Source organism: Lolium rigidum, chromosome 5 (assembly GCF_022539505.1).
Source record: "Lolium rigidum isolate FL_2022 chromosome 5, APGP_CSIRO_Lrig_0.1, whole genome shotgun sequence".
NCBI classification, from domain to species: domain Eukaryota; kingdom Viridiplantae; phylum Streptophyta; class Magnoliopsida; order Poales; family Poaceae; genus Lolium; species Lolium rigidum.
The window spans coordinates 2,101,009-2,109,486 of record NC_061512.1 but is presented as its reverse complement, the minus strand read 5'-3'; the positions used below and the strand labels follow the sequence as shown (position 1 = coordinate 2,109,486).

Genomic DNA, 8,478 nt, shown 5'->3' with positions numbered 1-8,478 from the left:
TGCATAAAACAGCCACACAAGACTCGGCTAAGTGCCCATTCTCACCACATCTCAAGCACACCATTTTCTCAGTTTTATTTTGGGCCCTAGTTAAAAGGTTATCACTGGATGATGTATCCATGTTCTGGGAAGAAGGGCGAGCCTCAGACAAACCAGCACTATGAGCTGCCACCTGTGTGGCATTCCCATCCTGTGAGTGAGCAGAAGAAGTGGCCACAGCATTCTCATTATTATTAAAATACCTTTGAAATCGATTCCCATTGCCATTAAACCTACCAGAGCCTTCATGAAAGTTATTGGATCGTCCCCGATTCCCATGAAAGTACTGCTGACGGTAAGGGCGTTGTCTATAATTACCTCTGTTCATGTATCCGTAACCATTCCCATATCCATTATTGCCTTCATAGAACCCTTCATCAAAACCGCCAAAACCTTGTCCATTAAAACCTTCATCACGCCTTTCAGCTTGGCGATCACCACCCATGCTTGACATAGCACCCTGCTCAGGAGCCACCGGCCGCAGTTGCAGAACACCCTGACCATCTTTGCCATGGCCAGCGATAGTCGCCTGCATGGCCGCCAACTTGGTGTTGTCAACACCACGAGCCTCAGCACGCACTGGCGTACTCCTGGGAGGGACGGGCTGACGAAGGGGAGGGTTTGATGAGCTAGTGCGCGGAGGGATGATGTTTCTGGTCGCCATTGTCACCAAAACCCTAGCCGCCTCAAGATGAGACAACTTAGGCACGACAGGATGACAACCCAGCGCGCTTTGCGGCGCCGTCCTCTTCTAATAGTGTTTAGGTTTTGCAGCGTACTATTTTACCGTTGAATATATGTTGTCTTTTTTGGTTGGCTGGGGTCTGGACTTGGCCATAAGCGGAACCACCAGCTCTAATTAGCTAGAGTTGGATGTATCTTGATCATGGACCTGAAAATTATATTGTGCAGTTTGTTGCATGCATCTTGCGAGCGAAATAGTCGACCGAGTAATCAACCCAGTGAGACCGGTGTACAATGTGTTGGTTCCATGAACTGTAGGATAATATCTTCCTTTAACCTGCAATGGGTCCGTGAAAATTCACCAGCTTGATGCCTAAATCACATTTTACATAATAAATATCGTTGTTCTACCTAATTTATAGTAACAGAATATTTAACTTATATTATGATCCAAACATTCACAACTCAATATGGCTAAACCAGCAAGGGTCCTCTTCCAAGTCAAACTATAAGAGATATGTACTTCCAATCCTGAATCTGACAGAAAAAAATATCCAGAGCATAATTCAATACAAACTCAATAACAGTTGTGTATCAAGATAACCTTTTTAACAGAAATTGATGCAGTCAGTCCTGACTTTAGCATAGCAACAACCTTGTTGTCTGGTCTTGGCACCGGAAGACGTTTGGCTAGAACCTTTCATCAGGAAGATGTACAGAAAAAACTGTAACTGACAGACGTAGCTAATCTAGAAGTAAAACCTCAAAAGGCTAGAGATAATGTCACTGAAAGGAGGATATGGCCAGCAGTTGAACAACTACGCTTCAGTTCCATAAGGGTATTTTTAATAAGGTAAGAAAATCCCTAGAGTGATGGATGAAATTGTTCAACATTTATGTTGGCGGGCTTCTCTTTTTTATTTCTCAGGTAATTCATGTCAAATAAATTCACATTTTGCACGGAGAAGAAGACATTTTGTATTTATTCTTTATCCAAGAACATGGAATGCAAAGGAGGCAGCATAGTACATTTTTTCACATTAAGATAGTTGCACTATCTGAAAAAAGAATGCAGACTTTGAATAACAAAACGATTTGTTGCAAGAATATAGCTAATAACTCTATTGGGATTTTGAGTATTGCTTTATGGCTTACGATTGGGCTCTCCCAGAGTAGTTCCCCTAATATCAAAATCTGGATGATTCTTTCTTTTGTGTTGTAAATTGAATAATTGCAACATTTTTTTAATCAACTATGTTATTTCATAATGCTGCTAATGTAATTATTCTCGTCACCTTACTAACTTTGACCACCAAGTTATAAAAATGCATTTAACTATAGATAACATTTGTGTACCTTTTAAAAGTACAAAAATGGTTATTGTTGGTCAAATTTAGCTAAAAAGATCAACTTAGTTGAGTATTTTGCAGTGTAAAGTTCTAAAATAATCATCCCCGACACGACTCGCAACTAAAACAACTCAAATTATGTACCTTTCATACATGCGTAACACTTCAAATGGAATATGGGACTATTTTTTTCTAGACGACTATGCAATTACAACATGCAAATCATCTTTATACCATTCTTGTAGCTAGTGACTTGTTTTCACTAATGTTTTCCTAACAGGCGCCTGATGCAAAATTCCTTTAATATCACAGGAAAAACATTATTTACTCTTTCTAGCCTTTAGCTCTCCTAGCACATCACAGTCCATTGTTTTCCGAATTCAGACATAAACAAATCTAAATCGTTTGTGCACACACATGTATGACTCTATGTATTCTTTTCAGACGAACATATCCTTAAGCAATTATAAAGAAACATCTCTACATCAACAATTGCAAATTTTATCTGTTCTCACCTTGGCAGCAGTTGAAATGGAAGTCACGAAAGGGGAAGGAGCTGCCCGCATCAGTGAGGAACGGGTGCGACAAAGGAGCCGGGGACTGGGTGGCTGGCTTTCAGCTCCTCCAGCTGACATGAGAGGGGGCCGACGGTGTCCTGGTGCATCAAATTTAGGAGCAATTCTACCTTTTGATGGAAATAATAAAAGGCAACATAGCAGAACTTTGTTATAAGAAAGAGAGAGTAGGGAGAATAGGAACTATCAGACTCATACGGGTGCTTGAACATCAGTTAAACCTGACTACAGAATTTTGATGGGTAAACCACATAATAATAACCACTAAACTTCCTGAAACCAGCATACAGTGAGTAGTAATTCAGAGTTCAAAGGACAAAAAAGTAGCATTACTTGTTGGATTGTTACAGCGTCTGAGCAGAGTTAATTGAAGATTTGTTCATATCCAAAGCTTCATTGATGAGCACATCACACAAGACAACCTATATAGCCAACAGCATGACCAAACCAAATTTTGGCAGACCTGTAACCAACTTATGAGGAGAAAAATAATGAGGGGGACATATGCTTTGGGCTAACAGGCTCAGGAAAGGCATCAGGAAGATCCTTGCCTCAGTTCAAGTTGTTTCCTGTAACAAGAGTGCACCATATTTCAGAATAAAAAGTAAGACCACTTGAAGTATCATGTAGAAGAAGCAATGAATTATCCATGTAGTGACTTGTATGCCCTGATACAGTTACTATTCATAACCATGGTTAGCTAGAATAAACTGAATGATGGGTATTTAATTAAACTCGATTTAGCCTAGTACAATTCAAGAAGTCAGTAAAAGTTTATCAGGGAAAACACATATAGCTAATGAGAGTACAATATTCTTAACTGAACCCGTTGAGAGTTAGTCATGAAGCATGTGGACTTCAAGGTTTAATTTGCAAGTTACAATAGGTACATGAAGCATGTGGACTTCAAGGTTTAATTTGCAAGTTACAATAGGTATTTAGTCAATCCTATAGTCAAAGTTTCATACAAACAATGCAGGGTAAGCCCTATTCTTCATTGAAAATATTATTACCTTTATGGAGATATACACCGAAATACATGGACATGGGGGATATTCTGATCCTTCTAATCACCAGGCATGCAATGTAGGAGAAAATGTAGGTTCCGTATTAGTATAGTTTAGTAGTACTGCAGTTTATTCATGGGTATAGTACTTCACCTTAGGTTCAGGCACAAAACTTGGCAAATCATGTGTTCACCTCGTGATATGAGTCGGCAAGCAGAGGGAAGCAACAAACAAATATACCATTTATATGCCCTTTTGTACCTAAAACACCAGTATAGAATAGTTTTATTAAATTTAGAACTATGAACATAAGTATAATACGTCACTTTTTCCAATAAAATACCAACTCAACCTTTGATATTCAGGAGACAAATATATGATTTGTCCAAATATACCTTTAGCTGCTTGCTGATCTGGACTCCAATGCAAAGTTATCTTGCTTGCCGGCATAAGCAACTCTCACAGCAAGAAACAAACAGTGAGAGTGGCCTTAAATATTAGCAGAAGCCTTACAAATTATATAGCAGTAGATCCTGGAAAATAACAGCATTCAATCTCTGCATTTGCTAGGCGAAGCCTAATCGTTAAGAGAACCATTAGCAGGAAAATGACATGGTAACTTATTGTGAGCGGTGGTGATGGCACAATTTTAGGCAAAATGAACTATTTGACCATACCTGAAACATTATATGTGGCAGGAAAAGTTCTAAGCAACTGTTCTCAGCACTAACCATTCACCGCAAAATTCGAATGAAGCTTTAGAAAATAATCAAGTGCTTACATAAGCCAGAAACCTTTTATTCTACCATTCTGGAAGAGACCTCCTTTTGTTCTGTTTTTCTCACTTCTAGGAGACACAATGGAAACACTACATTTGGACAAAAATCTAAATTGTAACATCAATGGGTAGGTATCTGAGCAGCTAGAAAAACTGTTAGTATAGGCAATACCAACATTTAAATTCCAATATAAAATTGTAGTCATCACTAATTACAACATCATAAGAGATGAAAGGAACTCAGTGTGTCCTGCCCAAGTACTACTCTCAGAAGCAACTGGAGCACGGATAACTCTTAAGAGTTTTTTCAGGGACCATGCAGGAGAACTGCATGTATATCCATTAACATGGAAAAAAATCACAACACCAAAGAAATGCATGGCCCATAAAAGGATATCTCGCTTTGCCGTGCTGGTGAAATCTGATCGGCCCAATATCATTTCCACAAGCCTATAATTACATTGTATCAGCGACTCCTAGTCACAAGCAATCTAACACCTAGGATTATAAGTCTAGTTTTAAAACAGAGCGACTGCAAATAAAATTCATAGGAAAATCAAATATTATGTGTAGAAACATGTTAGTATAAAGGAAAAGGGAAAATATAAATTATTCATTGGATAATGCCCAAATAAAGGATATAATCTATATGCTGATGTGTATAACCATTCCATTTTTTAACAGATTCACCATTTGCAACCATGAACACTAAATAAACAATATTTGGGGTTAAAACATAATGATAGTTCACCTTTTAACACATTTACAAATTCCAACGAAGTTGGCACGAGGCAGTGTACTACATTAGCAAAACATTTTTAAGTAGGGCTGCTACTATTCCTCTTCAGTTTTCAAAAAGAAGCTTACTTCAGGTTCATAACTTTAGTGCAAATTACAAACCAAGAGATGAATGTATGGTATGGGTTCCGCAACTCAAACCAAAGCAGAACATTACTGTAATGATAATTGGTTTCCCCAGCATTTAGTAGGACAAATGCTAGGAGTAAAAAGCACTACTGCAGATCCGATACTAATGAAAGTGAAACCAAGAAATGGTATCCATTTCAAATTTGCATCTGAAGGCCACAAGTACAACTCATTGTTTATACTTTATTGTAGTCCCCATGATAACTAAGATACCATCCTATGAGTTCATCCAGATTTCCAGTTCCCACTACGATGTTATGGAAATTCCAATAAAAAAAAGAGCAAAAATAACCAGAAATGCAGTAGTAAGTATCTTTGATGAAACATGTAGCGCAGCTAATTCCTCCATGAGTCAAAAGTAGGGGAATGGCAGTGCACGGATGAACAAATAATGAATAGAAATATGGGTGAGAGATATTACGATCTAGTTTTCAGAGCTCGTAAGAGAGTTCAAATTGAAGCTGTCTGAGAGAGACCTTGCTGGCCATAACAGGTCGATTAAGGCAACCCATCTCCTCAACGATTCCTGCGCAAGAAGCTAGGTCAATCAAGAGGGAGTATATGACATCAAACATTACACACATTTCGATCATACAACAACAGAAGCCATCGAAATTGTCCAAATATTGCTAAACAATCCATGGAGTTGAGCACATAATCCATTTTTTCTCTGAAAATCGAAGTGGGCATGAGATCGGCTTCTTGATTCGCAGACCCACCAAATCTGTGGGTCGCCCCGCCCATGGTTCCTGGCACCTCTGCCGCACTCTCTCGCCTGAGAGCCGCAGCCTTACCTGGTTCCGCCGCCACCACCTAGCTTGGTGCCCGCCGCCGCCCTTGATTCCCAGCGTCGCCGCATCTGTGAGCAGCCGCCGCTCCCACCCGCCGCCACCCTGATTCCCAGCGTCGCCGCATCTGTGAGCAGCCGCCACTCCCATGGTTCCCGGCGCCTCTTCCGCACCTACTCGCCTGAGAGCCGCCGCCACCTAGCCTGGTACCCGCCGCCGCCACCTAGCCTGGTACTCGCCGCCGCTCTGCCGGGTGAAGAGAAGACGGTGAGGGGAAGGAGAGAAACGTGCGGGTTGGGTCGACTGAACACACCTAAGGAACGTTTGTGCGAGTGGGTCCCACGACAGCGATGCGTGGAACGGCCTCAGACGCGGGCAACCCTGGGAGCTTAGAGCTCTTTAGAGATAGGTCTGACAACTTTCTTAACAAATGTGGGCCGCTGTACTGGGCCAGGACAGCACGCAACTGAAAGAGCAGAACGTACGGCCGTATGCCTCGTCGGCCCTTTAATTTGAATATGCCTAGATCTGGATCGACGGGGAAGATCATCGGAAGAACGACGGTGTGATCGCCGGCGTGCTGAGACAGGCAAGTGATCATCCCTTCCACCACGAACACGCTGATAATTTCTCTTCCGGACAACTCTGGTCAGATAAAAAACTGTCGGCTCTAGGACAGGAATCTTGAGATCAACCACCGCCGACGGCGACGAAGATTGCCGAGAATTTCGTGGGGAACCAGATGAAAAGGATGTATCTGGTGACAGCGCCAGAATCTGGGCAGCTTTTCTCTGAAACAACCTATTTTTAAGCCGCTTTTCATACCTCAAAGAAGAACCAAAAACCTTCTCCGACAAGGAATGCCGGTAGGTCTCCGGCGAAGGAGTCACGAAGAGGACCGGCGGAGCATCTTCCCCTCTTGCAGACGGCGATCCCCAGAACTTACCTCGAACGGGCGGAAGCAGAGTGACACCGGCGATGGTGTCACCTTGAGAGTCGCCAGACATGACTCTCGCTCTCGCCTGACCTAAGCGAATATATGTTCGGGTAAATATGGTTCTTTCAAATTTTGCACTAGAAATTAAATCTTTGTATAAATAAATAAGAGAGAGGGTATTAGTGTGGGGTAGACACTTGCAAAGATTGTCGTGTGCTAACCTTAAAGCAACACAATGGAATTGGCGGCGAAGACGTGCATGGAATGTCCCGTGAACGCGAAAGCGATAGAGGTCCACCAAAGCTTGACGTTGTCACGAAGAGGGGACAAAGTCTTGGATGTGGAGCCAACTTTGGACCATGTTACAAATGCGTATGGATGTAACATCCCATATTTCTAAACAAAGAAGAAAATGAATTTTTCTTTTTCTAAAAATTGGAGCCAACAAAAAACTTTATTTGAGTTCTATAGTACGCATAGTGCTCATACCCAATTGTTGTGAGCTTTGCCATGATACTTGTGTGGAGTATTTTGAAATGTTTCTAAACCCTAAACCCTACCCTTTTCAAGTCCAAAGAGGAACTTTTAAAAGGAAAACAAAATAAGGGTAAGCCATATGTGGGCTAATAGCTATTTCTCCAAATAATGGCATATGCCCTATTTACCTTACCTAAATGGTTGGAAACCATGAGTAAACTTAACCTAACACTCTTTGAACCCAAAACAAGGACCTTTGGTCAAAGAAAAAGAAAATAAAATAAAAACTTCAAATCCACATATGAGGCTATGGCCATTTGTGTCCTTAACCTATGTCATTTTGAATTGTGCCAATGGTTGGGAAACATCAATAAACCAATAACCAACACTTCTGAATCAAAGAAACACAAATCAAATAAAAGGAAAACTCAAAAACAAGTTACATGTGATAAAGGTCACATGTGGCAATCTTATCATCTTACCCACTTTGAGCCCCTGTAGTAAGAGATTCCTAAACCAAAACCTCTCAACTCTTTACACCTCATCCAAGACCTCATCAAGCTAAACACTTTTGATGTTGACCACTTTGACTAGTTCTTTTTCTATTGCTTATATAAGGATGCAAAGTGGCAATGTTGAATCAGATTCTAGATTACCCCCAACATTTAGAATTTTCATAAACCAATTCCAAAATTCAAACCAATGCCACCAATGGATGCCAAACAGTATTTAGATCACTCCTATGAAGAAATTTGGCCAAATTGGAAAACAAGTGAGACCTTTGCATGTCACATATGTTGATTACATAGTTTAAATTAGGGTACAACCACTATTCCAACCACTATGTACCACCTCACCGTCCTCTCTCTTGTGATCATCTATAGTGCATTGTACCCCTAACCACTCTCAATGACCTC

At 40.9% G+C, this 8,478-nt stretch overlaps 1 long non-coding RNA gene across 7 annotated transcripts; it reads right to left on the bottom strand.

The window, feature by feature from the left end:
- Positions 1-771: 771 nt before the first annotated feature.
- Positions 772-6,046, bottom strand: LOC124653390. 7 transcript variants are annotated; one of them, XR_006987890.1, is made up of 4 exons: positions 4,050-6,046; positions 3,808-3,915; positions 3,661-3,713; positions 772-3,216 (listed from the first exon to the last, which is right to left on the bottom strand). It is a non-coding gene; the product is annotated as an uncharacterized LOC124653390 (long non-coding RNA). The 7 variants fall into 7 exon arrangements; XR_006987891.1 differs by lacking the exon at positions 3,661-3,713 and having other exon boundaries at positions 772-1,420; positions 2,588-3,216; XR_006987894.1 differs by lacking the exon at positions 3,661-3,713 and having other exon boundaries at positions 772-1,060; positions 2,588-3,216.
- Between the last annotated feature and the right edge of the window lie 2,432 nt (positions 6,047-8,478).